Raw genomic sequence first — 27,166 nt, forward strand, 5'->3', positions numbered from 1 at the left:
ATTAATATTCAGTTAGTTTTACTGCAAAGCCAAACATCGCCCATCCCAGTTTTGCTTGTTTTTATGTCTACTTAATCTACATTGGAGCAATATAAAAGTACTGAGATTAAAGAAGTCCCTTTACCCCAAGTGTACTTTGCCTTCTGTTCCTATAGATTTTTAGGTTAGATAGGACAAGTATATGGATGAGTACAGATCTAGAAAGGTGAAATAGCTTGCTCAAGTGAAATAGTGGCAGATCTAGATTTAGGAACCAAAAATCCTAGCTCCTGCAGCACCAGAGTAGCACATCACATATTCCTTGCTAAATTCATACTTGCTTGATTATCACATTGGTCTGGAGCCTAGAATGTGTCTGGAGCCTAGAATGTGTTTTTAAAGATGCAGTCTCTCAGGGTTCAACAGGGAGCAACTGAATCTGTATGTCCAGGGGAGAGGCCTGGGATCAGTTTATCTAGCCAGTGTGTCAATTTCTATCTGTAGGCAAGCTTGGAACCATTTAGGGACATTGCAATGTCATTTTCTGGCCAATGATCTTCACAGCACTTACTGTATTCAGTCTTACATCAAATCCTTATAACCCTACATCCTCACAATAAGTACATAAGGTGAATATTATTCCCATCTTTACAGATAAACAGATTCAAAAAGTTAAATAATTTCCCTATGATTTTTTTAGCTAGTAAGTGGTGGAGAAAATTTATAGTTGTGTTCTTAGAAGTCTGTAAGTGCCTCTCAAATTTTGATGTAATCAGAATCCCCTGGGCTTACAAATAAATTGGAGGTCCAGAGGTAGGGCTTCTGGTGCAGTATGAAAAACAGCTTAAGAATATTACAAAGGATGTAGTTTTCTTTTATGGCACACTCTGCCATTTCTAGCAAAGGCTTAAACCTGACACTTTCTCCCATGGGCCTGACACTCTCTCCCCTCACACTTAAAAGAAGATGTTAGCAGTCTCAGACATCAGACATTACACCCAGGAAGAGCAATTTCCAGAGCCAAAAAAGAGGTTATCTTGTCACTGGGTCTTTTTCTAAGGGTGAGGAAACTTCTCCAGAACCCATCACAGCTGACTTTCTTTCACTCCTGGACATTTGTAAAAGGAATGAGACCTCAGAGCTGGCTGGGATAGGTGGAAGAAGATAACATATAACTCTTACCTGTTGTATCTGGCCATTTGATTGAGAGTGGGTACTAAGCAAATTGGGCATTCTCTTGGAGAGCAAGGAAGCTGAGGTGAGTGTTGGCTAGGCAGATAATAATGTTTGAATTGTGAAGATAAGGCTACAGGCCCCAGAAGACACCCTCACATTCTCCACTACCCCATACGCTCACTAATGTAATTACCTGTGTCTGTAGGAAAAATCAGTTTGAAAGCACTAGGCATGCAGCAGGAATGAATGGGGTGATCAAGCATTTAGGAGCTGCCAGTAAATGCAGAGAATCAAAGGGGGTGGAGTAGCAAACATTGGAATTATTGGTTATTTTTAATTAAGGCTAGGGTCAAACTGTTCAGTGTTCCTGACAAGAAATTTGAAGACTGCAGGGGAGGATCTAATTGGCAGGCAGGGACAGGAACAAAATTGAGAACTCCTGAACAAAATAAATGTCTGCTGGGTGAGATGAGTCCTGGGCTGTAATAAGCATCAAGGAAATAGACAATCAAGTCATGAAGCTGTACTGGATTAATCAGGAAAGGCAAGGCTGAGCAGGAAGAAGCTGAGTTGCACAGATAATGCAGGTAACAGGCATAGAGGTAAATTACAGTGCTGTGAAAGGAATGGAAAATGTATTACTTATTGACAAAATGAATAATGATATCGAGCCATAACCAATCATAAGTGAAGTGAAGTCTATCTGGGAAGTCATTTTTATTTTCTTAAATCTATTTCCTAAAGTTTCAATGGCAATTAAATATTATTCATGGTACTTTAAAAGTTAAGATTATTTTTGTACTATTCAGTAGGGCTGTACTTATTAATTTATTCAACATATTTAATGAGCACCTGCTATGAGCTAGATTTAAGTGCAGGGGATCTTGTATGGGTGGGACAGTAGCCCAGACAGGAGCCTTAAACCTGGAAGATGACTGTAGAGGTAAAAGAGGGTAGAATTGAGATATATTTTATGGTTAGAGTCAGTAAGACTCATTGATGGATTAGATATTGGGAATCAAAATGGCTCCTAGATTTTTTTCTTTGAAACTGCTTGGATGGTGTCATTTGCTAAGATTAGATAGGCAGGAAGAGAGACAAGCTTTTGTGGATAGAGAAGGGGGAGGAGAAGATGAAAATGAAGTATTCTGTTTTGGATGTTAGTTTGAATATCCTGTTAGACATCCAAGTGGTTATGTCAAATAGGCAGTTTCATGCACAAATCTGAAGCCTGGGTCAGAGCTAGAGTTATAAATTTAGAACTCCGCTTATAGATGGCATTTAAATTTGTGGGACTGGACGAGATTGCCCAGGGAGGGGATTTTGGTCAATTCTGTCCAATAGAACTTTCTGCAATAATAGAAATATTTTATGTCCATGTTGTCCTCTATTCACATATGCCTATTGAGCACTTGAAATGTAGCGAGTGCAGTTGAAGAACTGAATTTTAATTTTATTTCATTTAACTTACTTTGAACGTAAATAGGCACAAGTGGCTAGCACCTACTGTGCTAGTTCAGGATAAAGAGTCTGGACTCATTAACATTTAAAGGTGTAGCAAAGGAGACTGAGCCACCAAAGAGTACGGGAAAGGAAAAGCCAGGGAAATAGGAGGCAAATCAGGGAAGGATGGTGTCTACAAAAACCAGGAGAGAAAAATAATTCAAGAATGGGAGTGCAGTCTGCTATGTCACCTACTGCTGATAGGTGGGGTCCGGTGACGGGAACAAATTAGTCACTGGGGATTTAAACAAGGGCAGCATTTCAATGGAATGGAGGTTATGGAAGGCAGATGAAAGTGGGTTAAGAGAAAATGGGAGATGAAAATTTCAATCTCCACTAGACAATCATTTCAAACTTTTCTTTGAAGGGGAATGGATACATTGAATGGGAAATGGAGAGGAATTTGTAATGAAGGAAACATTTTTTTAAGATGGGATTACTTGACATATTTGACATTAAAAATGATCCAATAGAGGAAAATTGATGGGAGAAAGGGAATGAGAACAGAAACTAGTTTATTCAAAAAATGAAAAGGGTTGGAATCTAGAGCACAAGTGGAGGGCTTGGGCTTTGAGAGGAGGGACTTTCATTCCATGGTAACAGGATGGAGGGCAGAGATATGGATACAGATGCTGGGAGGTTTCTAGAATTGGTGGTGAATAGATGAGGGTGTGGAGCCTGGCGGTGCAGAGTAAAACAGGTTCAAGGAGAAAGATGATATGAAATAATCATCTTGAGGATATTTGGCATATTTATCAGGATCAGTGCAGGATTTCTGGGCAGATAGGAACACCCTTTTGAAGCTTGTGATAACAAGTAGAAAAAAAAGCATAATTTTATGTTTTGTTATCCCAGTGGGAAATTCAGATAATTGGCTTTAACCAAATTTAGATTTTTGACAGGTGAATATGTTAGAGATTATTATTTTCAAGGGAGTGAGGCCCATGGTGTCTCCTCTGGACATAGTGGAAAGTGAGACAGGAGAGTGGAGGAGAGAGTGTGGAAGAATAGTGGGAGAGTGTGAAGTCACTGGATCGAGCCTAAAGAATGTTGAAAAATTGCAATTAAAGAACTAGTCAGTGAATTAGACAGGAAGTGAGGTTCAGGGAGTGAGGTGCTTGAAGTCAATATTGTGTTACTACTGGTAGTAGGATTCAGGGTGTGATTATAGGAATGGATGAAAAAGACACCCACATGGATGCTGAAGTCACTGAGGAGCAGAGAGGAAGTTAATGAGCTAGGAGTTCAGGTGCTCAAACAGTGAGAGGTTGGAAGATGACAGCAACTAAAAAGGAGCTTTGGGTATAAGCTGGATATCTTCCATTCGCCCTTCCAGATCCATGCTTCTCCACCCCACTCTGTGCCGTGGGAGCTGAAACCTACAGATAGAATCCACAGGTCTCCTTCATTTCTGGTTCTGGCCGGGTTTAGCCAATGGGGAGCCTCAGCAGATCTGATGGAGGGAGGCCGTGTCCCTGAACTGAACATCTCTGCTTTTCACTGGGGCCTTCTCTGCGCATCTCTCTCCTTTGAGTCCCAGAACTCCCTTCAGGCCTAGGGGTGGTAATAGTTCTACTGTTACTGGCCCTGAGTTACTGCACTACCCTTTGTGCCTTACATACATTATTCATACCTTTGTATATAGTTCATTTATTAAATCATCCTCAAATTAGCCTGATACAGGTGTGCCCTCAGTATCCTGTAGAGGAGACTGATACAGTGTCGTACAACCACATGACAAGAACTTCAAAGGAGCTGGAGATTTTGAAAGAAGGAGAAATGGTTTGGAAGCAGTGATATTGATTGAGAGGGAGGCCTTTCCCACCTCTGTGGGGGTGTGAGAAACAAATGGCTTCCATTTGAGAGACATACTGAGGAAGTGTGGGACAGCAAGGCTTAATTTTATGCAGGGAAGTCGAGAAGACATTCAAAAAGAAGGTGAAGCTAAAGGGGAAGCTGCAGGTTATAGATCAGGCGGTCCAAAGGGTGCAGTGGAAGGGTTTGAAGGGTGGTGAGGAATGGTAGTTGGATCAGACTGGGAGATTTGCAAGTAAGTATGGAGATAAGAAGCAGGATAATAATGGCTGATCTGGGTGCCTTTGTTGACTGAAGTAAATAGGGTTGAGGGCTCTCAACTCATTTCAGTTCAGCTTAGTACCTATTATGTGCTGCACACTGGGCTAGGCACAGAGGGTACAGTGTAAGGCAGTGACACTTAACACCCAAGCAGTGACTTAACAATGAGCCTGACTCTGTGAAACTGCATACTCCTAACAGGGCCTCCTAGAGAAAAGCCATCCCACCCGTGCTTTCGTGGGCTGCCTTGCAGTGTGGGCTGCTAGGGGTCCTGGCACCTAGCCCCTTCCCCCCAGAATCTGACAATCTTCAGTCCTAATGAAGGTAGTGAAGTGTGGATAAAGAAGACTGAAGCTCTTCTGCAGGAACCAGGGAGACCTCTTTGGTCAGCATTATGTTTGCCCACAAGGTAGGGTAAAGGTGGGAGGAAGTTCTTAGCCTGGGCCAGAGACAGAACTGTGGCCACCAGGACTCATGTTGTATGCCTTGCCATTAAACATCTTCTGGAAGGTTGGGCAGGATTTGAGAGAATTTGAGAGAGATATAGAAAATGTATCTTTTCTATATGTACAATGAAGAAGAAAAGAGTTGATGGAAGTGCTGGGAAAATACTTTGTGGGAAGGGAGGGTCCGGATAAGGAGAAAAGTAATTCAACAGGTTTCATACTGGGAAGTCCAAAAAGCTCATACTCTTCTACATATCACTAAGAGTTTTATTGTATATTTATACCAGCAACTGTACTATGTATGAAAAAAGCAAGACAGAATATAATATTTACTATGGCTGACTTTTCATTTATAAAATTAGAACTGAGTAGGAGGAAACAGATTTGGAAAAAGTGGCCTTTTTACATGCCAGTCAAGAATTTCTTTTCTGTTTTTTAGTTTTTTCTCCAAGTTCATTCAAAAAAGATACCAGATTAGATAGAATATGCATGTGTGTGTCTCACTCTATATACCTTTGTATATATGTGGATATATATCACTCTTGATTCAAGCCTTGTTTAAGATGAATTTACAGTGAAATTGCTAGGCACACTAATTTTATTCTCATTTTACGTCCATTTACCTCAGATACACTTTTCCAGTTATGTTTATAAATCCCTTGCCTAGCCCTGCACACCCAAAATGCTTTATCAGTTCCAACTTCAGCAAGACATTAAAATCTTATTTAAAAGTATATTCCCAGTCTACCACAGTATCATACCACATTATATTGTTTATTAATGACAGCCACAGCAATAGAAGCACCTTGAATTTTCAAAGGTACCAGATTTTCAGTTTTAGACCCAGAAATAAATGAACAATTCCATTTCTGCACTAAATATTGTGTTTGAAACCTGTTGAATTACTTTTCTCCTTATCCGGACCCTCCCTTCCCACAAAGTATCTTCCCAGCACTTCCATCAATCTTTTCTTCTTCATTGTACATATAGAAAAGATACATTTTCTATATCTCTCTCAAATTCTTTTCTGCTGCTACAGAGCGTTTTGTCCTTGATAGAAACACAGAAATTGTGTCTTCACCCTTATCTGACAATACATTATTTCTTAACTTTAAATGAAGAGAAAATGTGGCAAACCTGTGAATTCATGTACATAAAAATACCTGCAGTCTACCCTTTAGTAGGCATTTATGTACTTTCTCAGCTACTCACCACCATCCTATGAACTTCAGTACTATTATTATCCCCATTCTGTACATGAGGCAAATTGAGGCTTTACCACGCCAGATCAATGCTGCTAGTACCTTGATTGGACTCCCTGTGGACGAACTGTGGCTATCTAGTGGCTTCAGGAATATAGTGGTGTTACTCAGGGAAGGTACTTAAGGCAGAAAGCATGTTACATTAAGAAGAAGGGAATGTGAAGAATGAAATTTACAGCTGTGCTGCTTAAAGGTTAGTGTTATTTTCTCTTGGAAGTTTTGTGTAATAATACATGAGTACACTTTACAACAGTAGATATATAGCACTTGCTGTGCTCTTTAACCTGGTTTCTTTTCAGTGTCTCCATGATTTATTTAATACCCTGTTCATCTTTCATCAACATTAGGGGCCCTATTCCTTGTGAATCCCTTCTCAATTTGTTACAAACAGTCTTGTTAATTTACTGACAAACTTTTTTTGATGGAAATCTCAGATGACTTAGCTATTTTCCAAACTCAAGATTCATTTCTCCACATCAGTATCCAGGTGGAATCTTTGCTGGTTATATATGTTTTGGAGTAAGTTAAAACACAACTTACATGAACTCAAGAACACTTTGTAATACTTGATGAATATTTATCTAGGGAACTATGGAAAAACTGTGTCTTAACTTAGAAACTTAAAAGAATCTCTAAGTTGCCATTTTCTGAAAAGATGCTGTAAACTAAATAAAACCTTTCATGGTCAGTTTCCTCCATCAGTTATGCCTTGTCTTTCCACACTGAACCTCACTGTGTCTTTACCCTTAGCCTATAAAGTTCAAGTCTCTCCTATTAAAAAATAAGAGCGTAATCAATATAACCCTCCTTCAATCAGTCTGGCTCAGCATAATTTTTTTAAACTACCAGTCAGGCACAGCCCAACCACATTAAAATGGCACTCCAGTCTTTAACCACACCTTTTATACCTTTGCCAGAGTATTTTCCCACTCCCAGTCTATTTTTATGCATTGAGTGATTTCATGGAACTGAACCCTTCTGGCAAGCACAGGGCAAGATTTTATTTCAGATTCTGAGAGGTGGTCATCCTGAACTTGTAGCCAGGCCTCCTATTCTTGGTGGACTCCAGGTGTACGGAGGTTCCTCTCAGCCTGTGGAGGAAGCAGGCCCGCCCAGTGCTACCGAAGTCAGGGACTGATGGACACAAGCCCTAGAATGACACTGTCCTGTGCTTACTGGATACCTCCATAATATGCTGGCCCAAAGAGTGTCTGAGTGTCCAAGAGCTTGGTTGACTTGGTGCTGCCCAGACTTGCTCCTGCAAACAGAAACAGACCCTTTCTCTGATAAAGCCTCCAAACAAATGGGGCTTATTAAGTTTACCCTATTAAGCCAAACTTCCCTGTCAGCCACAACCACATAGGTCTCCAATAACCTTTCTGAAAGGGCCTGACAAACTACCCAGAGGAGTGACTTTCCAGACTTTAGCCTCATAAGGAGAACATCCCCTTCACTCCTCTGATGCCTTCTCCCTAGCCTCTTACATTTCTTTCTTCCAAACTTCTCAGTCCGGTGGCCTTGTCTGATCCTTCAGAAATACTCAACACTTCCCATCAAACAAGTGTTCGTCCTGTGGTTTCTTCTTCCAAAATCACAATGAGTCAGACTTCATCTGATGAGCACTTATTTTTTTTATTTTGTACTCAGTCATCTGGGACTCTAGAGGGTAATAGGCTCAAGTCTCATGAGCAAGGTTGAAGGTGAATCTTCCAATAGTCATTCAGTCTTCCCGTTCACACATGCAGTTGTGTCACCTGGAACATAAGCCCACATTGCAATAAGCAGCATTTGTTTGCTTAGAGACAACACAATTCTTTCTCTGTGAGATGGTTCTTATTTTCTTAAATGAATTTTGGCCTTACTGTGTAAGAACAAGAGATAGTTACTTCCTCTGCCACTCTGAAGAAATAGCACCAACTCTAAGTAGAATTTGTTGATTCTGAGTCTCTTCTTATGGGGGCCTGGGATGGAAGGAGGTCATATTTCTAACTTAGTCTGTCAAACAAAAGTTCCTGAAGTTTATGTTTTACTACTGCTGATTCATCCCTCTTCTCCGTTTATGTTTAATGACTTATTGCTCCTCCCCATTGATATTACAAAGGGGAAGGTTTTGCCCAAACTCCAGATGTAGCTGAGGTGTTTTGAGTCCTTCCTCATTTCCACACCCAGGACTCCATTGCTATAGGATTCAACCACCACATCTGAGAATAGTTCTGGATTTTGCCAAAACCTCATTTATAACAGCCTAACATGCAGAGTGCTCTGTTCTTCCATTCAGTCAAGATGCACATTATATATATGCTGGGCAGTAAGAACTGTGGACCACCCAGTCTCTAGGACCTGATACCCCAGTCAGCCCCAAGGGGCTGGTTCCAGTCTTAATCCTCATGCAACTGGAAAGAGTCATAACTAGTTACCATCTTATCTCTTCTGTACTAAAACATCAGTGTTTCTTAAAAAGACTAGTCCATGCTTGCTGTCTCATTTTTTTTCTGTCTCTTTTCACTCCTTAATTCACTGAAATCTAGCTTCTACCATAATTATTCACCAATAACCTCTAGATTTTCAAGTCCAAAGAACATTTCTTTTTCTAACCATTCTTCTCTCGGATAATTAAATTTTTTTCTCCCATTGACTTTCATTACTCCCTCTTTTTCTGATTCCCCTCATATCACTATTGTTCTATCCTGATAATCTTCTTTATCAGATACAGAACTTCTTTACCAACTCTTTCTTTCTCTACCTAATTCCTTTAAAATTAAAAAACACATTTTAAAAAATAAAAAACACTCAGAAAAGTACTGGAAAGAGTAAAATGGAAACTTGGGTACCCACCAGCTAGATTTTGCCTGTTTTTTTTTTTCTTTCTGATTGTCATTGTCTTTCCCTCTAAGAAACAAAATCCTTATTTACCCCATTTTGGTCTTTGTACAACTCAAGATTCTTAACCTTGGGTATCTTTTCTTCTTACGTTTTGTGGCAGACTAATAATTGTTGTAGTAAAATCCATTCTCTTCTTTCTGGTCACACGTTCACTCAGCTGGAGACTGCATTTCTTATCCTCTTTTGCAGCTAGGTATGAATTTGTGGGTACGTTCTTGCCAGTGAAATACGAGTAGAAGTGATAAGTACAACTTCTGCTTTATCCTCTTAAAAGAATGTGGCTTGTCCTGGACAACTTTCTGTGTCCTTCATGTACATGTCTATGACTGGCTTCGACCATGAAGATGAGGCAGACATCCAGGAAAGGTGCAACAACAAGATAGAATGAATCTGGGTCCTGAATTGCCTCACAGAACAAAGTACCTGTCAGCCTAGGCCCAGTTATTATGTAGAAAAGAAATTTCCATATTCTTCATGTCACTGATTTCTGAAGTCTCTTTATTACAGCAGTTTAGCCTTTAACTAATATAAAAATTAATATCCAGAGATGGACTAACAAAATCTTCTAACATACAACATTACCTAAGATGTCAGATAATTGGCAGTGAGGAAACAGGTGTTGCAGGCTTGAAAACTAGGGACCCTTATAATGCCATTGCAAAATATTTGGTAAAAATTTCACCTACACAGCTTTGAAGACTGACTGTTCCTCTCATGGCTGAATTTTAGGAGAAGCATTTGGAAAAAAAACAGAATATAAATGTATAATGGTTGCTCCTTGCTGAGTTTACAAGGTTTTTCAAGAAAGAAATGACCTCACATAAGAAATGATGTGTTTGCAAGCAGAGATGGAAGGAAACAGAATGTATAGAAAATTGGGGCCTTATAGGGTTGGAAAATCTTAATTATTTCTATAGTCCAAGCAGGAGAAGATAAGACTATTTCTCAGAGGCTTTCTTAAAGCCGTCCCACTAAAATTCTTCAGTCAAAGAAAGAAAGAACAGCAAAGATCATATTAAGGATGTTCCCATTATTTTGTAAGATTATCTCAAAGTAGCTACCATTTAAACAATTAAGAGAGGAGTAAGTAGAGCATAAAAACTAGAGAAAAAGCAAGTTTAGGAGCTAAGTCCAGAAAAGAACTTGGGGTAGTTTTTGCACATGTAATAAAGTGGAAATGAATATTTCCAGTAGCATGGAAGCCTACTGAGGTTTTGAGACAATTGAGTTGCTAAAGAAACCATAACTCTGATCTGCAAAAGCCAGTCATTGCTTGTGTCCCCAAGCGGCCTCCACGAAAACACACTCTTCAATGACCATTTCCATTTTGAGCCTGGAGAATAATGGACAAGGAAGAACCGCCCAGAGTGTAAACCCAGGGGCATTGAGGGCATAACCAGAGGCATCCGGATAGGTTAGCTTCTTCCATGGCCAGGGAATTTCTGCCTGGGGAGAAAACTATTAAGGAGAGCTGTTTGCTGCATGTTTCCCTCTCTCTCCTTCTTCCAAATGGATGTTATTACTGTGGTTAATTCTCTTCTTGCTCCACAATTATGCAATTAGGTTGAAGTGGGGATCAAGTACTTTTTCTTTAGTTGGTTGGTCATTGGACTACATGTAGGTATATCTGGACATAACAGTGAAGGCTCTACCTTCTGCAGAGATACTGGACCATCAGTGGGCTACAGAAATTGGATAGGTCCCTGGAGGGTTCCTCTCTGAGAGGGAGGCTGAGATGCATGGGAATAAGAGTACACTCAGATATCTGGGTGATCTGAAGGACTGATGAAGCTCTTTGTTTACCTTTGTCTTAGTTAATGCAGTCTTCTTAGGGGTTCTGATTTGTTTATTCAGAAACCTGTCACCTGCCTGTTGAGAACTCTCAAATTTATATGTCTAACAAGGATTCTCATGTTCTAGAGCTGTATTATCCAAATACTGGGTACCTTTGCATGAATCTACGATAGGAGAAGTCTTAATCACAGCATGTAGATGACTGCAATTTTTTCATTTCCCTTTAACATGTACCTCATTTGTGATACATTGCATATCCCTTGTTCCATCCCTCTGTAATGCCCCCTCAAGTTGTGACTTTTCTGTTCTTTCCATCAAGTAGACTCTAGATCTCCACCTCCTTGTGACTTGCTTTGATCAATGAAATGTGGCAGAAGTGATGATGTGGGATTTGAGCCTAGACCTTAAGAGGTCTTGCAGGCTTTTTCTCACTCTGTTGGGAAGCTCTGTTAGCATGCGAAGAAACCTGGGCTAGCCTCTTTGGGGATGAGAGAACACGTGCAGAAAGATGCCCAACTGACATTCAGCACTAGCATGACTGGCAACATAATTTGCCAGGCCTGGTAGGGCCCCTTGTTCCATAATTATTATGAATTTCAGGACAGCAGTAGCAGAACAGTGAACAAAACCCAAGTCACATACCCACGAGGCCGGCTTTGCCTCCCAGGGACCCATCTCAGACCATCCAGGCCCTGCCAAGCTGCCCCGGCTGACTGTTTCTATGTGAGTGATCTCAGGCAAAACCAACAGGACTTCCCGGCCAAGTCCAGCTCAGACTGCTGACCTACAGAATTGTTACCTAATAAATGATTGTTGCTTTAAGCCAGGCAGGTTTTTGATGGTTTGTTTAGTTAGCAACGAATAACTAAGGACATCCTGAGTTTTGATCTTCTATCCTAGAGGATTAAAGACTGAACCATTCAGTCTCACCCATACTTTTCACCTCATCCTATGAGCTCTTTATGCTTTCCACCTCCCAATGTGTTCTTCTCACCCAGAAGTATGAGTTGTTGAGTCAGACTGTCTAGATTTAAATTCTTAATTCTCCCATTACTAATTATATAAACTTGGACAAATTATTTTACCTCTTTGTGCCTCCTCTATCTTATAAAATAGAGCTAATCTTATCTTACTAGGGTCTGTGAAGGTCAAAAGAAGTAACACATGGACAACATTTAGGACAGTGACTGTTATCACGATTGCCTTGGATTCAACCATGCTGTCCATGAGATTCACTATGAAACTTCCAAGAGTAATGCAAAGGACTTCTGAGGCTGTGCAGGACAGTATTCAGAGAGGTAAAACACAGGCATGGGCCTAGAGAAATGATAAGTATGAGGCTAGAAACTGAAGCTCTGGAGTCAGATTTTCATCCCTTACATCTCAGCTCTGCCATTGGTTCTGTTTCTTTTACAAGTTTCTTAACCTAAGAGGTCTTACTTTCATCAGCTGTAAAGTAGGAATAATAAAAGAAAATCGCTGATAACATTGTGACCTTGAATGAGGACTAAATGATCAAGTCCTATAGGTCTGGGTTATAGATTAAGTCCTATAAGCCGGGCATATAGAATATGCTCACTACATGATCCATGAAATATAGTGGTCAGAAGGCAAGCCAAGATCACTTTGAGAGGAGAATTGTCAAATATAAAAAGAACATTGTATACAAGACTGTAAGCAGGATATGAGGCATGAGATTAGGAGCCAAAGAAAGGGTGAACAGATTAAGTTTGGAAATCAAGGCAGGAGTGAAACCATTCAGGACATTGGTTGCTGCATCAGAAAGTCTGGAAGATAAAGTGTATGTTTCCTGAACCTTTCTGCAAGCCAGAGAGCAAAGCAGAAAATATGCTGGGAGCAGATTGTGGATTAGATGGAAGAGTTCAAACAAATCTCAGTTTATTCTCCACTAATTAGGCTTTGAGGACCCACTCCAGTTTTACACTCATTATTGTCCTTTCCTTTTTCATTAGTCAAGAATCCATTTACCAATTGTTCATCGAATCCCTTGGAATACAATGGCAGTGGAATACAAAGAGTGGCAGACCAGTTTCTGTCCTCATAGATCTTGAGACTAGTAGGAGATTCAGACAATTAAACCAGAAATCTCAACACTTTGTGAGAATTTAGGGATTAGGGAAATTTGCTGGAGGAAGTTACATTTAATGTAAAACTTGAAATACAGATTATTCATCTAGAAATATAGATACATCAATTGAGTAAGGGATTGCAGGGAGAGGTGGTGGTAAATATGGATGGCAGGAGAGAGAACTATACCAAGCCAAAAGAACAGTATATGCAAACATACACAAGGAAGAGAGAGGAACTTGGAGAATTTAAAGAAATTCAATAGCACTAAAAAATTGAGTTAGAAGCCAGAACTGTCTAAAGAGGAGGCTAATGGGATGAAATTTGTTTACTCTGCTAAGGAGTTTGGATATTTTATTGATCCTAAGGGCAATGGGAAACCATTCAAGTGTGTAAGCAGAGGAGTGACACTTAGAAAGAGTACCCTGATTATGGTATGGAGAACAGGAGGAGCAGGACAGAAAATCCACTACCTGCTTTTGCACATTAGACTTTATCGGACCACAACCAAACCCATTTATTGACATATTGTCTACATGTATATAATATAGACATATTGCTTCTAGGCCTTAAATGCAGAGTTGAGTAGTTGACCATTTGTGCCCACAAAGCTGGAACTGTTTACCACCTTGCCCTTTAAGAAAATGTTTGCTGATCCCATGGAGACTGTTGCAGTAACCTGGGTAATGGTGGCCAGCTTTGGGGAAGACCATTGGAATATTAGAAAGGCAAATCTATGGAATTTGTACCAGTCATCAATGACTTGAAGAAATCATGACCCAGACATCAGTTGAGATTATCTGTTTTGTTTCATTATGTAATATTGGTTCAAGCCCCTATTGCACAACTCTTAAGTAAAGTACATCCTGAAGTGTGCTGCCAGTTTTCCAGACAGCTATGACTTAGCATTATTTCCAGCCTCCTCCTACCGATGGGTTCAGTTTATGGACTGTCTTGATGTTCTGGTTGTGCTCTCCCTTCTCCTTTCGATTTAACAGTGGAAGCTGACCCCGTGATTTCCTCACTTTACCCACCACCACCTCCACTCACACTGCGTGTGTGTGTTGAGGGGAGGTGTGGGAGCTTAAGGATATTGGAAGGCTTCCTGAAGATTCGGAAGACATGAGGGGAGTTGAAGAAATGAAAATAACTTAGAATATTACACATTAAAAAAAGCATTGTAGGTATACTATGAAGTTACTCTGCCTTCTGTCTCTTTTCTCTCTTTCTCTTTTCTCTCCAACCCCTTCTGTATCCTTAAGTGAATTTCTAATGTAAAACTGTGTATCTTATATTATTCTATCTCTTGTTAACTCAGGTTCTCAAACATGCTGTATAATAATAATTACTCATCAAGGTGTTTTTCTCTGAGAAGAATTCCAGTACCAGTTGTTGAGAGATCTGGTTTAACTTCACTATAGTAGCAAGTTGTCTTGGAACCAGGGTAGGATACTGAGGATTAGGTTTGGATCAGAGGAAGTGTAATCTGATTCATCTAGCTGGAGTGGCCAGGAAAGGAAGTAGTTCAAAGGTGGGGGACAGTAATGAAGTAGGGAAACCAAGATCACTTCCATAGAGTAATGTAAATATCAGACCTAACAGCTGACTGTGAGGTTATGAGTAAGAGAGGAGGCCAGGGATCTAGAGTAAAGGAAGTCAACCGAGAGAACTAGGTTGTAGACCTCTGACTCCTTGTGAAAGGAGACTGTGTCTTAACTATTTTTATGTATATACCACTTAAAACAGTATTAGAGGGGGAGCATAAGAAATGTTAAATAAACTGAACCCCAACCTCATGCCTTTCCTGAAATCTGCTTCTCCTTGTGCTTCTGGGACTTCACTGTTTTGATACAAGTTGATCTATGCCTGAATGAATCAAGCAGCACTGGTTTTCTCTCTAAACAACCTAGGTAAAAGAGCAACCCAAGTGTGTTTAACATGTTCTTCCTTAAAAAACCTGCAATAGGTCTTCATGTATTTTATCACAGCAAAAATAGCAATGAACAACTGTTAATACTATACCATCCCTTGTCAAATGCCTGCTAGATCTGAGTTACAGTAGCAGGTTTTTACCTGGGTTTTTTTAAATCTACGCCTAATAATTACCCTATTATTATGTTCATTTAACAGATGAGGAGACTCAGCTCAAAGATAAGTGGCAGGTTGTCTGACTTCACAACTCCTTATCTCAGTAATACCAGCTTTGCTGCCTTAGAACTGTTTGACCTGCCTCCAGTGTCTAAAAAAACTTTTCATCTCCTCATTCCCTTGTTTAAAATCCTTCATTGTTTTCTCATCTCCTCCTGAGCAAAGTCAGCCATCTTTAGTGTGGCATAATTTATTTTTCACAATCCCTTCCTTCTGTAGTGGCCTCATCTTCAATTGCTGTTTCCACAAATTCATACTGACTTACAAACATTGCTGGTTCCTGGGGACAGGCCAAACTCCTCTATGATTCCAGGGTTTTTCATGTTCTCCTTCTCTCTGCAGTGCTCTTCCTTGCCATCTGCATGGGCTTTAAAAACCAGGGACCAGCTTCTAATTAGTCTTCCCTGAGAGATCCCATATTGTTTCTGGGCTTTGATTTGCTTATTAGTAAATTGAGGTGATACTTCCTATACTTTGGAAAAAGGTTACCAGATGAATTGTGGCTTTGCCATTCACTAGCTGTATCATCTTGGGAAAGATGCTTGATTTCTCTAAGCCTCAGGTTTTTTTCTCCATAAAATAGGATAATGATGGTTATTTAAAATAGCACCTGACATATAGTAAGTACTCAACTAGAGTGAGCTGTTATTATATGTCTCTTGAGTGAGTTAAATAAGATTAACATACATACTGATCTAGCACAGTAATTGTTAGCATACTATGCTTCCTTACTTATTTCTTACCCTTCAAGTTCAGTTCAAATTCAAATTGACCTTTTAACATACTTTTCTGTGAGCATTCTATACATTCTACATTCTACACATGGTTAGCCATCTCGTCAGTTGTGCTCACTTATTTCTATTTTCACTTATTATATCCCATGTAATTATTTAAGTTCTCATCTTCTCTGTTAGTCTGGACTTTTGAGGACAGGGAGTATTTTATTGTGCATACAAGTCTAGCACAAACAGGTATGCATTGGTTGACTGACTGGATGAATACATTCATTAATAAATAAGAATATATCTCAAAGAACTTATGGTTAGTAGTAAAACTACTGTTAGTACTCTTATGACTGTGTAATGTTTAATGAGCATCATGTGCTCAACACTGTCCTGAGCTCTTGGCACTTGCTCTATTAGGTAAGTATAATCTCCATTAAACTTTTTTGAAATTATGAAATCTTTTTACCATTTTACAGATAAAGTGACTGAGGCTCAGAGAAGTTAAATACCAAAATCAAAAGCATACAGCCAGTAAGAGATATAGAAAAAAATTTCGTGATTCAGGAGAAAACTGCATTGACTGGAGGACATCTTCCAGGTCATGTGACTCTTGCCTTGCATTGTCTTTGAACTATTGCCCATCTTCCTGGACTATCTGATTATAGACTTTCATCATCTTTAAGTCATTTCACAACTCTGTGTAAATGTGTCTTTCTCAAATTCTCTTTTGAACAGATTATAACATCTGCCCAGTTCCCTCATTGAATGAGTTAAATAAAATCTTCAACTATTTTTCCGGTTTTCTATACATATCAGAGTCATGATTATGGCTCTTTCTGAAAATTATCTTCTAATAGAGATATAACTGGAGTGCCACCCCCCGTCTGACTGCCTTCAAAGCCCATTTGTGCCACTTGAAGCTCTCTGACTTCCCTGTGCACTTTGCCAGGGAGCTCAGGTTTAGGTCACAATTCTTAGTACTCCCTCAAGAGATTTTGATCAGTAGTATTTTTGTTTTTATCAAGACTCCAGTTATTCTGTTGCAAGTGATCTGAACAACTCTATGATACTACTCTTTTAGTAGGAGAAATAAAATACTTGCACAAACCAAGTTATAAACTAAGTTTCAAAGGAGAGAAATTTTGTCTGAAGGAACCTTTAAGTTTGTGAAGAAAGAAGCATTTTATCTGGGCCTTAAAACCAGAAAGCTTTTGACAGGGAAAGATGCAAATAAAAGACTTTCTATATTTTGGGAGCAGCATGAACAAAGGCAGGAGGCAGGAAAATGCACGGTATTTTTTGGGAAATGACTTTTGTTGGATTTGGCTAGATTTATGTTGGTCACAAACTCCATGGGAGCCTCCCAGGTGTAATCTGAAGCTGTTCCCCCTACCTGGAGGGCAGGAAGAGACTGAAGAAAGACACAGGCCACTCCAGAATGGTAAGTGGAGGGTTAAATAAGGAAGGGAATTTACGTATAAGGCTTGTCTTAGGCTGGCATGAGATGAATAGATCTTTGCATTCACTTACTAAATCTTAAAAGTTTATAGAGAGGTTTTATTGGGTTCAGTCACATCCAGTCCAGATGGTCTCAACACTTCATTACAATCTCAAGGCCATGTCTTTTGGGCAAGGTAAGCATTTCAAGGATAGGGAAGGGGGTGAGGAGCCCCTGATTGCTGGGACCCAGGCCATGGGTTAACTGGTAGTCACATCTTCTCAGTGACCTCATCCAACAATTGAGTAAAGCATGTGAGAGGGAGAGAGTATGAATGACAAGACAAGAGAGATAGGTTTGAGCTAGAATAGAGGACTTTAATGCCATGGATTTATTTGACAGGCAATAAAGAGTAATAGAAAGCTCTGCTTGGAGGTGAAAGGAGAAGAAGATAACCAAAATCAAGTTAGAAGAATTCTTAAGAAGTATGAGGTTGGAAAGAGAGAGAGGCTATCTATGAATTATAAGAAAAGGAAAGATGTGAAATCACAAGGATTTGAAGTCATTTCTGTAATTAATGAATATTTATTGAGAGGATACGACATGTGAAATGTGGTAGTAAGCATTGGGAGAAGATGGGAAGGAAATTATCATCCTGGTAACTTGTATGTGAAGGCTTGCAGAGGAAAGATGCCAGAGACATGGGAAGTTAGAAAGGGTATATGGCCCTAAAGTTGGCAAGTGGAAGAAGGATAGAGGAAGTAGATACATGAAAGATCTTTAGGGAGTAGAATTTGTTGTCTACTTGGATTCAGAAGGCTAAGCAAAAGGGATTGTTGTCTGGGAAATCTGAAGTTTCTGAGTTTGGTGATTAAAGGCATGATGACTTGATAATAACCTGAGAAAAGTGAGAAAGAAGATTTTGGGGAGGAGGGGTGGGGAGGGTAATGATTTGTATTTTACTGCATTTAAAGAACTTAACACATAGTGGGATGTTGGCAATATACATCTGGGCCTCAAGAAAGGGAGTTTTGTACTGCTGTTGTGTAAGTGGAATTGATATCAGATACATCTTGGTAGATTGGGAGAAGAGGGGACAAGTTAAACCAAAGCTGAGATGGGGTCCAGTGAGGCCATTGCTGGAGTGGGTGAAAATGGACCAAGCAAAAGGTTAAGTGGAAATGTTGAGCTCAGAAATGAAGCAGGAAAGCCTATATGTTATTGGGTCAAAGAATCATATAAACTTGGACATGAAAGGTCAGGGACTAGGGGAATGCAAGAGCTTATTGAGAAATGAAAGCCAAGGAGGTAGATCAAGTTAAAGAATGGTTTTCTCAGGACTTATTTTAGAGATAGTGATTGTTGAGGTGCGGGAGTTGCCTTTGAGGTTTTTGGGGCTACATGAAGAGCAAAGAAGGCAGCGGGAGCATCATGGAAGGTGCTCAAAAGAGGCTACATTATTTTGCATAAAGCTGTACTTCTTATACTGCTATACTTCTAATTCATGGATATATAAGTGTTGAAGGCACGCATGTGTGTGGCTTTCATGGCCAGGAGTCTGGCCTTCAAGGCTTTTATCTAGCTCCTTTCCCATGGGTACAACATGCTGTGTTTTCAGGTCTCTCAAGGCCAGACATATCTGGCTCTGCACAAAGCCAGACATATTTGGGGTGAAGCAGCGGACAGCTGTCCTCATGGAACAGTAGGGAAAGTGGAGTGGGTGGGGGCTTCCCTACAGTGATGTATTTGTTTGGAAGGACTACTTCAGGTAAGCAGTGAAAATCCAAGGAGTTTTAGCAACAGAAGGTGCTCATTTAATTCCCATGTTGGGAAGAAGAGAGAAAGGGACATAGAGCTGGTGGGAGGCCATTTGACTCCTCAGAAAACCCTTAATCTTATGTAAAGTTGTGGAAAAATTATGAAGTTCTTGGAGATCATTTTTATGGAAACTAGTGGAAGGGCTGAATTCTAGGTTCAGGGTGATAAAGTGGGAACAGGGATGTCAGTGAGTTAATTCTTTGTATTTTCGTATTTCCAAATTCAAAGAGTAATTAGTTTTTATTGTTGTAGTGGTTATTACAAAAAAGGGCAGATCTCCAGAAAAAAAAAAACCCATCTAAATTACTTAGGAGACATGTGGTTTTAAGCTTTAGTTCTATTTGTTTGATTATTCCCTCCTCCTCCTAAATCAACAAAACAAATGTTGTTGGTTATAGTTACTCATTTTCCAGGAATTTCTTGTATGGCTAGAAATCAGAATTATTCAGTTGTTTTAAAAATTTCCCATGATGTTCTTACAATGTGCATTCTTTGTTGAAAGAATAATTTGGATTAAGAGAAAGTGAATTGAAACTGGGTTCATTTTACCTTTACATTGATACCATAGAGGGATTACTTTTCTTTAGTACTAGTAGAATACTGTGTTCATAAAACTGTGTTAAAACCCAAATCCTGATAGTTTAAAAAATGTCATTTGGTATTGGCCTTCCAGTGCAAACCAGAGAGTAGTCCTTCTATAGGAGCTCTAAAAGGGAAGGCAAAGCAGTTCTTTAAAACACTTTATTCTCTTTTATTAATTTCAAGCAATTACTCAGGATAAAAAATGAGGGGAAACATCATTCTTTTGCTCTTTTTTCTGTAAATGTAGATTATCAGTTAAGACTTTCCCTGTCCATAGACCTTTTAAGTCCTTGACAAACAGGAAAGTGGAGACAATATGAGTGGGGAGAATACATGCAGAGCACCCACCTTGCAGAGTGCAGTGTAGGTGCAGAAGTGCATAAGACAGGAACTTTTGTCTTCAAGCAGCTTAAAATCCAGATGTATTCAGTGATCAAACTCCCAGAACACAGTTGTGAGACACTTGATTGTGCTTTGTACTCCGATGGACCATGATGTTACCTCTACTTTTGGTGGTTGGCTTTGATAACTAGGTAACTAGGCACTCATCCAGAACTCAGTGGGACTTTGGATGAATATATGATTTCATTTATTCCTAAATTCAGAAAATACTTGTCATTTTCAATTTCTTTCATCAATGTGTGCCTTGTTTTTCAAATATGTCTGCCTTTCATATATGTCTGCCTTGTTAACAAGTTGTTTGGGATCTAGAACTTAAAAAAATAAAGACATAGCTTTATGCATTTCCCACTTTTTCTCAAAATAATAGTAGGTAGAACTAATCAGAAGAGAATGTAATAATAGGTAAATGCTCCAAAGTCAGAAAGTAGAGGAAAAATAGAATAACAATGTGTTTATAGGATGAGGCTGGTTAGTTTTAATTTGCATATCTTTTATGAATGAGGGCCATTTATAAGGTGTTAGGGTCATTTTTACATTTATTTTTCTGTCACTTGTCTGTTAGTGTTCTCTATCTCTTGAGTGGATGGTCTTTTTCTTCTTGATTTCCAGAGATTTCTCATGTAGCAAGGAGGTTAGCCTTTTATCTGTGATTTGAATACCAGATTTTTTACCTGCAGTTTATAATTTTTTCAACTTTTCTTATATTATTATTTTTTGCTTTGTAGTAGTTTTAATATTTTATTGGATTTATTAATATTTTATGTCTTCCAGATTCTAAGTCATAACTAGAAAGGCATTCCCATTCCAAGGTAAGAAGAGAATTCACCCATATTTCTTGCAGTACACTTGTTTGTTCATATTTTATTCAAATATTTGACACATTTAGACTTTATTCTAGTGTATAACATGAGATACTGATTTAACTTTATTTTTTCCAGATATTATCTGTTTATTGTCATATGTCAATCCCAAGTGTTTCATTATTGAGATTTTGCAGTATTTTTTTTAATTAAAGTATTGTTGATATACAATTTTATGAAGGTTTCATATGAACAACATTGCACTTTCAACATTCACCCATATTGTCAAGTCCTCAACCCCCATTGCAGTCATTGTCTATCATCATAGTAAGATGCTATAGTCATTACTTGCCCTCTCTGTGCTGTACTGCCTTCCCTGAAGCCTACCTATATTATGACTGCTAAACATAGTGCCCCTTAATCCCCTACTCTCTCCCTCCCCATCCATCCTCCCCAACTCTTTCCCATTGGTAACTCCTAGTTCCTTCTGGAGTCTGTGAGTCTGCTGCTATTTTGTTCCTTTAATTTGGTTTTGTTTTTATACTCCACAAATGAGTGAAATCATTTGATATTTGTCTTTCTCTGATGCTTTATTTCACTGAGCATAGTACCTTCTAGATCAATCCATGTTGTCGCAAATGGTAGGATTTGTTTTCTTTTTATGACTTAGCAATATTCATTGTGTATTTGTACATCTTCTTCATGCATTCATCTACTGATGGGCACTTAGGCTTCTTCTTCCATATCTTGACTATTGTTAATAGTGCTGTGATAAACACAGGGGTGTATATGTCTTTTTGAATCAGGGATCTTGTTTTCTTCAAGTAAATTCCTCGGAGTGGAATTACTGGGTCAAATGGTATTTCTATTTTTAGTTCTTTGAGGAACCTCCATATTGCTTTTCCACAGTGGTTGAACTAATTTACATTCCCACCAACAGTGTAGGAGGGTTCCATGTTCTCTGCATCCTGGCCAGCATTTGTTGTTTCTTGTCTGTTGGATATTGGTCATCCTAACTGGTGTGAGATGATATCTCATTGTGGTTTTAATTTGCACTCGCCTGATGATTAGTGATGTGGAGCTTCTTTTCATGTGCTTGTTGATCATCCGTATTTCTTCTTTGGTGAAGTGTCTGTTAAGATTCTCTGTCCATCTTTTAATCATGTTATTTGTTTTTTGGGTGTTGAGGTGTGGGAGTTCTTTATGTATTTTGGATGTTAACTCCTTATCAGATGAGTCATTTGTGAATATATTCTCCCACATTGTAGGATGCCTTTTTGTTCTGCTGATGGTGTCCTTTGCTATACAGAAGCTTTTTAGTTTGATGTAGTCCCACTTACTCTTTTTTTATTTTGTTTCCCTTGCCTGAGAAGATGTGTTCAGGAAAAAGTTAGTCATCTTTATATTCAAAAGATTTTTGCTTATGTTTTCTTCTAAGAGTTTTATGGTTTCATGACTTACATTCAGATATTTTATCCATTTTGAGTTTACTTTTATGTATGGAGTTAGACAATAATACAGTTTCAATCCCTTACATGAAGCTGTCCAGTTCTGCCAACACCAGTTGTTGAAGAGGCTGTCATTTCCCCATTGTATATTCATGGCTCCTTTATCATGTATTAATTGGCCATGTAAGTATGGGTTTATATCTGGGCTATCAATTCTGTTCCACTGATCTAACGGTCTGTTCTTATGCCAGCACCAAATTTTTTAAATTACTGTGGCTTTGTAGTAGAGCTTGAAGTTAGGGAGCATAATCCCCCCAGCTTTATTCTTCCTTCTCAGGATTGCTTTGGCTGTTCAGGGCTTTTGTGATTCCATATGAGTTTTAGAACTATTCTTTCTAGTTCATTGAAGGATGCTGTTGGTATTTTGATGGGAATTGCATTGATTCTGTAAATTGCTTTATGCAGGATGGCTATTTTGACAATATTAATTCTTCCTATACATGAGCACAGGATAGATTTCCATTTATTGGTGTCTTCTTTAATTTCTCCCATGAGTACCTTGTACTTTTCAGAATATAGGTCTTTCACCTCCTTGGTTAGGTTTATTTATAGGTATTTTATTCTTTTTGATGTAATTGTAAATAGAGTTGTTCTCCTGATTTCTCTTTCTGCTAGTTCATTGTTAGTATATAGGAATACAACAGATTTCTGTGTATTAATTTTGTATCCTGCAACTTTGTTCAATTCAGTTATTCCAGTAGTTTTTTTAGTGAATTCTTTAGGGTTTTCTTTACAATATCATGTCATCTGAAAACAGTGACAATTTAACTTCTTTGTTATCAATTTGGATACATTTTATTTCTTTGTGTTGTCTGATTACCATGGCTAGGACCTCCAGTACTCTGTTGAATGAAAGTGGGGCGAGTGGGCATCCTTGTTTTGTTCTCAATCTTAGAGGAAAAGCTTCAGCTTTTTGCTGTTAAGTATGATGTTGGCAGTGGGTTTGTTGTGTATGGACTTTATTATGTTGAGGTACATACCCTCTATACCCATTTTGTTGAGAGTTTTTATCATGAATGGATATTGAATCTTGTCAAATGCCTTTTCAGCATCTATTGAGATGATCATATGGTTTTAACCTTCTTTTTGTTGATGTGGTGTATCACATTGGTTGATTTATTAATATGTACCATCCTTGCATTCCTGGAATATATCCCACGTAGTCATAATGGACAATCTTTCTGATATATTTTTGAATTCAGTTTGCTATTATTTTGTTGAGGATTTTTACATCTATGTTCATCAGGGATATTGGTCTATAATTTTCTTTTTTGTGGTGTCTTTGTCTGGTTTTGGTATTAGACTGATGCTGGCCTCATAGAATGAGTTTGAAAGTATTCCCTCATCTTCTACTTTTTGGAATACCTAAAGAAGAAGGATGGGTATTAACTCTTTTTTAAATGATTGATAAAATTCAGCTGTGAATCCATCTGGTTCAGGGATTTGGTTCTTAGATAGTTTTTTATTACCAATTTATTTCATTGCTGGTAATTGGTCTGTTCAGATTTTCTGTTTCTTCCTGGGTCAGTCTTGGAAGGTTGTATTTTTCTAAAACGTTGTTCTTTACTTCTATGCTATCCAATTTGTTGGCGTATAATTTTTCATAGTGTTCTCTAATAATTCTTTGTATTTCCATGATGTCCATTGAGATTTTTCCTTTTTTATTTCTGCTTCTGTTTGTACATGTACACTCTCTTTTTTTCTTGAAAGGTCTAACTAGTGGCTTATCTATTTTGCTTATTTTCTCCAAAAACCAACTGCTGATTTCATCAATTCTTTCTATTGTTTTATTCTTCTCAATTTCCTTTATTTCTGCTCAAATCTTTATGATGTCCTTTCTTCTACTGACTTTGGGCCTCATTTGTTGTTCTTTTTCTAATTTCATTAATTGTGAGTTTAGACTGTTCATTTGGGATTCTTCTTGTTCCTTGAGGTAAGCCTGTTATGTTGTACACTTTCCTTTTAGAACTGCCTTCACTGTATTCCACAGGTTTTGGGCTGTTGAGTTGTTGTTTTCACTTGTTTCCATATATTGCTTGATCTCTGTTTTTATTTAGTCATTGATCCATTGATTATTTAGAGGCATGTTGTTAGGCCTCCATGTGTTTGTGGTATTTGTTGTTTTCTTTGCATCACTTATTTCTAGTTTCATATCTTTGTGGTCTGAGAAGCTGGTTGGCACAATTTCAATCTTTTTTATTTTACTGAGGCTCTTTTTGTGGCCTAGTGTATGATCTATTCTGGAAAATGTTCCATGTGCATTTGAGAAAGATGTGTATCCTGCTGCTTTAGAGTGGAGTGTTCTAGAGATTTTTATTAGGTCCATCTGTTCTAATTCATTATTCAATGCCTCTGTCTCCTTACTTATTTTCTGTCTGGTTAATTTGTCTTTTGGTGTGAGTGGTGTGTTGAAGTCTCCTAAGATGAGTGTGTTGCATTCTGTTTCCTCCTTCAAATCTTTTGGTATTTGTTTCACATATGTAGGTGCTCCTCTGTTGGGTGCACAGATATTTATAACGGTTATATCCTTTCCTTTGACTGACCCTTTTATCATTATGTAATGTCCTTCTTTGTCTATTGTTACTTTCTTTGTTTTGAAATTTTTTTGTCTGATAGAAGCATTGCTACTCCTGCTTTTTTCTCCCTATTATTTGCATGAAATATCTTTTTCCATCACAGTCTGTGTATATATTTTTGGATTTGAAATGAGTCTCTTGTAGGCAGCGTATAGATGGGGTTTTTAACTCATTCTATAACTCTGTGTCTTTTGATTGGTGCATCCAGTCCATTTACATTTAGGGTGATTATCCATAGATATGTACTTACTGCCATTGTAGGCTTTAGATTCATGGTTACCAAAGGTTCAAGGGTAGTTTCCTTACTATCTAACAGTGTTTCTTAACTCACTTATTATGCTATTTCAGATACAATATATAGGTTCTTTTTTTCCCCTCCCCTTCTTCTTCCTCCACCATTCTTTATCTGTTAGATGTCACACTCTGTACTTTTTGTGTATTCCATAATTAGCTTTGTGAGCAGTTGATTTAATTTTGTATTTGCTTAATAATTAATTGGCCTACTTCCTTTACTGTGGTTTTATTTTCTCTGGTAAAGCTATTTAGCCTTAGGAGTGTTTCCATCTAGAGCAGTCCCTTTATGATACACTGGAGAAATGGTTTGTGGGAGGTAAATTCCCTCAACTTTTGCTTATCTGGAAATTGTTTAATCCCTGCTTCAAATTTAAATGATAATCTTGCCAGGTAGAATATTCTTGGTTGGAGGCCCTTTTGTTTCATTGCATTAAATATATCACACCACACCCTTCTGGCCTGCAAGGTTTCTGCTGAGAAGTCTGATTATAGTCTGATGGGGTTTCCTTTATAAGTGATCTTTTTTCTCTCTCTGGCTGCTTTCAATACTCTCTCCTTATCCTTGATCTTTGCCAGTTTAATTATTATACATTTTGGTATTGTCTTCCTAGGGTTCCTTGTGTTGGGAGATTACTACACTTCCATGACCTGAAAGACTATTTCCTTCCCCCTATTGGGAAGTTTTCAGAAATTATTTCCTCAAAAAGACTCTCTATTCCTTTTTCCTCTTCTTCTTCTGGTACCCCTATAATGCAAATATTGTTCGTTTGGATTGGTCACACAGTTCTCTTAATATTCTTTCATTCCTGGAGATCCCTTTTTCTCTCTGAGAGCCTCAGCTTCTTTGTTTTCCTGTTCTCTAATTTGTATTTCCTTTACCATCTCCTGTACCTCATCTAATATACTTTTAAATTCTTCCATTGTATGGTTCATTTCAGATACTGTATTTTGCAAAGATTTCTATATCTTTGTTGAAGTCCTCCCTGAGATCTTGAATATTTTTCTGTAGCTCTGTAAGCATGTAAGCAAAAAAAAATTACTTTTATTTTGAAAGGTTTATTAAGATGATTGGTGATTTCAGTTTCACTAAGCTCTCTTTCTGGCATTTTTACTTGTAATTTTGTTTGGACCAAATTCCTTTGTTTCTTTATTTTTTGTGTGTTTCCTATGGAATAATAACTTTGTGTAGGCAGAGCCTTCTAGTGACCAGAAGCTCTACTGTTTGGAGCTGCTTTGCACTTGCAGGAATTGTGGGGATTTCAGTCGAACAGAACCAGTGCCTGCAGGGAGTAAACAGCTCTCTGGGAGGGTGTCCTGCCTTCCCAGCTGTAACACCTGCTTCCATCGTCAAGTCCAGTGGTGTGTGCAAGCAGGGAGGATCCTCTGTGCTATGCTCCTATATCTGCAATAAGGGGGACCACCCTCCAGCTGGCCTGGCATGGTGGCGTGGTTGGCAGGTGGATGGGACCATCACCTGTTGGGAGGAAGGAATGGCAGGCTGCGAACCTCAGAGGGGGCCTTGGGGCTGCATTGCCAGCCAGGGGAATGGAGTATCTGGAGCTCCTGAGAGTTCCCAGCCTGTTTGGCTGAGCATGCTGGGAAGGTTTTATCCACCTGCCCTTTCTCCTGAGCAGTGAGCTCTGTGTAATCTTTGCCCCTGTAGTGCCC

The 27,166-nt window shown here is 38.7% G+C and overlaps 1 long non-coding RNA gene across 1 annotated transcript in view; it reads right to left on the bottom strand.

Moving 5' to 3' along the window:
• Positions 1-7,028: 7,028 nt before the first annotated feature.
• The window catches only part of LOC118923080 (uncharacterized), a 34,809-nt gene continuing 14,671 nt past the window's right edge, over positions 7,029-27,166 (bottom strand). Inside the window, exon 3 of the long non-coding RNA XR_005029047.2 lies at positions 7,029-8,196. This is a non-coding gene — a long non-coding RNA (uncharacterized LOC118923080). The remainder of the gene's footprint in view (positions 8,197-27,166) is intronic.

This window comes from Manis pentadactyla, chromosome 4, assembly GCF_030020395.1.
Source record: "Manis pentadactyla isolate mManPen7 chromosome 4, mManPen7.hap1, whole genome shotgun sequence".
In the NCBI taxonomy this organism is placed as follows: Eukaryota; Metazoa; Chordata; class Mammalia; order Pholidota; family Manidae; genus Manis; species Manis pentadactyla.